This window comes from Pinus tabuliformis, chromosome 1_2, assembly GCF_031772625.1.
Source record: "Pinus tabuliformis cultivar Carrire ecotype Pingquan chromosome 1_2, CPIR1, whole genome shotgun sequence".
Lineage (NCBI taxonomy): Eukaryota > Viridiplantae > Streptophyta > Pinopsida > Pinales > Pinaceae > Pinus > Pinus tabuliformis.
In genome coordinates, this window is record NC_142298.1 from 36,389,766 (window position 1) to 36,393,797 (window position 4,032).

A 4,032-nucleotide genomic window follows, 5' to 3' on the forward strand; every position below is an offset into this window, starting at 1 on the left:
TCTTAGGTGCTCCTGTTCTTTTCCCTTCCTCGTCATTTTGCCAAGTCAGATATTCTGTTACTCTTCTGTTGGCCTGGTCATAGTCGTTCCACAATTCCACCACCTGGCTGGTGATCTTGTCGCTTAGTTCACAAAAATGCCTCCACTGTGATATTCTACGTACCATATCTTCCTGTTGCTGTGATAGTTGGTCGTTCAAGCCGATGGACTCTGAAATGAACTCTGACAGCTTAGGTTCATCTTTATGCATTTCTTGCACCGTCTGCAGCTGCTTTTCTTTTTCTTCAAGATTTCTTTGATAGCTTACCTGCATCTGGCGAAAGTCTTCCTGTAGCTTTTCGAGCTGTCTGGAGGCTTCAGTGTTCGCATTGGCTTGCTGCAACTGTTGTTGTAGCAGTTGTATTTGATTTTCATGCTCTTTTAGAAGTTGCTGGACTTCAGAGGCCTTGTCGATAGTTGCAGAAGCATATGCTCCTGCAATCTGAGACAGTTTCATGAGATTCTCGGTTGGATCATTATTTGGGTCTTTCCACAAGACATCTAGATGTTCAACATCTTGAGATAATGCATTCTCAAGTTTTCTCTTCTTTCTTTGTCTCCTTACAACTGCTTTGTGCTGGGGGCTGTAGAATACGTCCAGTGGAGGAATTTCTTCTACGTTGAGTAGAAGTTCTGAGGATGGAGCGATAGGGAGATGCTCCGTTTCTGCGGCACTACTGACTAAGGTCGAGACGACCTCTTGCACCACCTGTGTATTGCTCACAGGTGTCTTTGGGGCTTGACCTTCAAGATTAATTAATTCATTGAAGCTGTCCCATTCTTTATCCAACTCTACTGTGACAAGAGGTGTTTCGACGACAGGAGGGGGAACCTCTCTCGGTGGTGAGGCGATAACTTGCTGCTGAGTCATCGTACTTGACTGAGCTGTGTCTTTGATTGTTTCTTCGTTCTTCTCTTTGTTGCGCGCAGACTCTTCAGGATGTTCAGATATTCCTTTTGCGGCACTGGACTTAGATCTGGAAGCGCTGGAGTTTTCGTTGAGGCTGATGCTCGGAGTCGGTTCTCTAGTAGCTACTCGCAGTCCTTCCAGTGGGATACTAGCCAGTCTTCTTTCTCTGTACAACGTGAATTTCCGAAGGTCGTCTGGAGACAATCTTGACTGAGCTTCTTGCAAAACTTCTCTGAGCGAGTTCTTGTTCAGAAAGAGATCATCAAACAGATCTTTCTTCCCAGAGAATACCCTTATCTTGACGTTGGTTGTAAATTCCTGGGCCACTTTATTTGGGTTGAATGGTCTTGATGAGAATTTAAATAATTGAAGACACGTCACATTCTCCACCTCATCAAAAGCGTGTCCCACATTGAGCAAAGAGAAGACCCCACAAGTGATGGGAAATGGAGGCCAAATGGCCTTATTTTTGTCCTTTAGTTCCTTGGTTAAGCCGCCTTCAGAACAAGTTTGATAAGCAATTTCCCGGGCCAACAATTTATCAGGAACATACAAGGGTAGGACATGTGGAGGTACAATGCTTCCAAAAACTCGAATATAGGTAAACCATTCTTCCCCAAAACATCTTGCGATGGGGAGGATGTCAATTTGGGCCTCGGGAGAGCACCTTGGGGGGTCCTTATCATATATCATTCTATGCATGGGAAATATGAGCCCATGGCAAATCTGGTAAAAATGAGGGGCAAACTGGGAATCCCATAAGACTTTATGATAGACATGAATGGGCAATGGGTCTTGGGTAGTCCATTTCCAACCCATAGTAGGGAATTTCGATACAAGACAGACAGAGTCCATTATATAGGCAGACAGATAAAAAGGAGGATAGGCCCTTTGGGAGAAGGATCTCTTAGAATGGTAGTGGAGAACCGCCGTGTATAGAGTGTCAGAAAGGATTTTGGCCCAATCCACTATTTTAGAACTAGTCGCGGCATCAATTAACGGTAGCCATTCAGATGAAAACTTATTGATATCGGGCTTACCAAATATCCTACAGAGCATGGCTGCAGCAAAACAATATGGAGAGGTAAGGGAACCAGTGCTATACATACCGTTCTTATCTTTTTTCAACGGCTCATCTCTTCTTGACCATTCCTTAGTGGTGTTTGATAGGTCCGGATTCTCTACTGCGAACTTCCTGACAAACTCTACATTATAGGTCGCTTGTGGTTCAAGAAGATGATACATGAGCTTCAGGTCTTGGGAAGCAAACGATCCCACGAGCCCATGTCCCTAGACTTTGAGCTGTCTATGATGTAACTCCGCATCACCTAAAATCCATTTGATCATGTCTGTATACGTTAGAATCTTCGGCCTTGCCGCTATCCTATGGAGGAAAGAGCATGCTAGGTCTTCCAGGGATGCCTCTGAAGGACGTGATGCACCCGCGACAGCAGCAGTTACTTTGATTATTCTAGGGTTCTCTTCTTCTAACAGCCTATACATGCCTTCCCATGTTGAGATACATGCATCTTTATTGCATGCAGTGTCTGTGTACAGGGGCGCCATCTCCTTGGTCTTCTCTCTTCTTTCGGAGCTTTGAGCTTTGTTCTTCTTCCCCATTTCGCTTAGCGTTTCTGTCTGATTTTGCCTTCACACTTTGCTCCTGCAAGTTATGAGTGAAATGGAAAGATTGATCAGAAAGGTGATGGGAGAGTTTTAAATGCAAGAGATAAATCAGATACGCCGCCTTACGTGAAGCAAATCCGCATTAAGGCACGCATCTTTATTCCACTTAAGTAACTGACAACTGATTTATTACTATCATTAAAAGCGCATAATTCCAAGTCAGGTTATAGTAAGTGGCTTTTCTTTGGGTGGCGCGCCCGAGGGATTCGTACTAAGGTGATTTTATGATTTGCCAACGTACCCTTGCATGTCGCGCAATCGCAAACAGTAGTGATCGCAATATCGCAGATCGCCATATCGCAGATCGCAATAACTCAATGCTTGCCAATCTTCGCCTGCCTCATTTCTGTGATATGCAATCGCGCGATCGCAATATCGAAAATCGGTGGGTTTGTAAGCTTTTCTTTATGGGTACTAGCATGTTGCGATGTGATGTTGTTATTAACACTGAGGCGGTGCGCATATTGGTCTTTATAAGGGAAATGAAGGTGTTTCTCATTCCTTTGTGATGCAACCTTAAAGATTTGCTTTCAAGAACACAGGTTTAGGCTTAAGTCATTCAAGAAACCTTTTCTATGTGTATGTTTGTACTTTAGAATGAAATCCTTGTTTTTCCAAAAATTAACTAAGGGTCCCCATTCATTCTAGTATCGTGGCTGATACTAGATTGAACGAAGGGGGGGGGGGGGGGGGGTTGTTGCTGGCCACAACAGAAGACAACCTTTAAAACCAAACAAGGACTCTTTGAGTGGCTTGTGATTCCATTTGGTTTGTGCAATGCACCTGCAACTTTCATGCGGGTAATGGATGATGTCTTGCATCCTTTTCTTGATGATTTCATTATTGTCTACTTAGATGACATCTTAATTTTCAGCAAGTCTAGAGAAGATCATGTCATGCATGTTAGGAAAGTACTTGATGTTTTGAAGAAGAATCAGTTATTTCTTAAAATGTCAAAGTGTGAATTTGGAAAGACTTCTTTGGTTTATTTGGGACACATAGTAGGAGGAGGTGCTTTGAGAATTGATCTTGCTAAGATTGAGGCTATTGTGAATTGGCTTACTCCAAAATCCATTACAAAGGTAAGAACTTTTTTGGGTGCAACTCAATATTGGAGGAAGTTCATCGCTAACTTCTTTTCTATAGCAGCTCCTATGCATGCAGTGACAAGTGTGACGCGTGCTTTCCAATGGGGAGGCAAGCAACAAAAATCTTTCGAGTCTTTGAAAGAGAAGATTAGTTTAGCTTCGGTCCTTGCATTACTAGATTTGAGATAGCCATTTGAGATTCAAACCAATGCTAGTGATTACACCATGGGGGCAATTCTTCTACACAATGCTTACAACAATGCCAAGCACTCTTCCACAAACACCTCACCGTTTGAAGCTTGTTTTGGT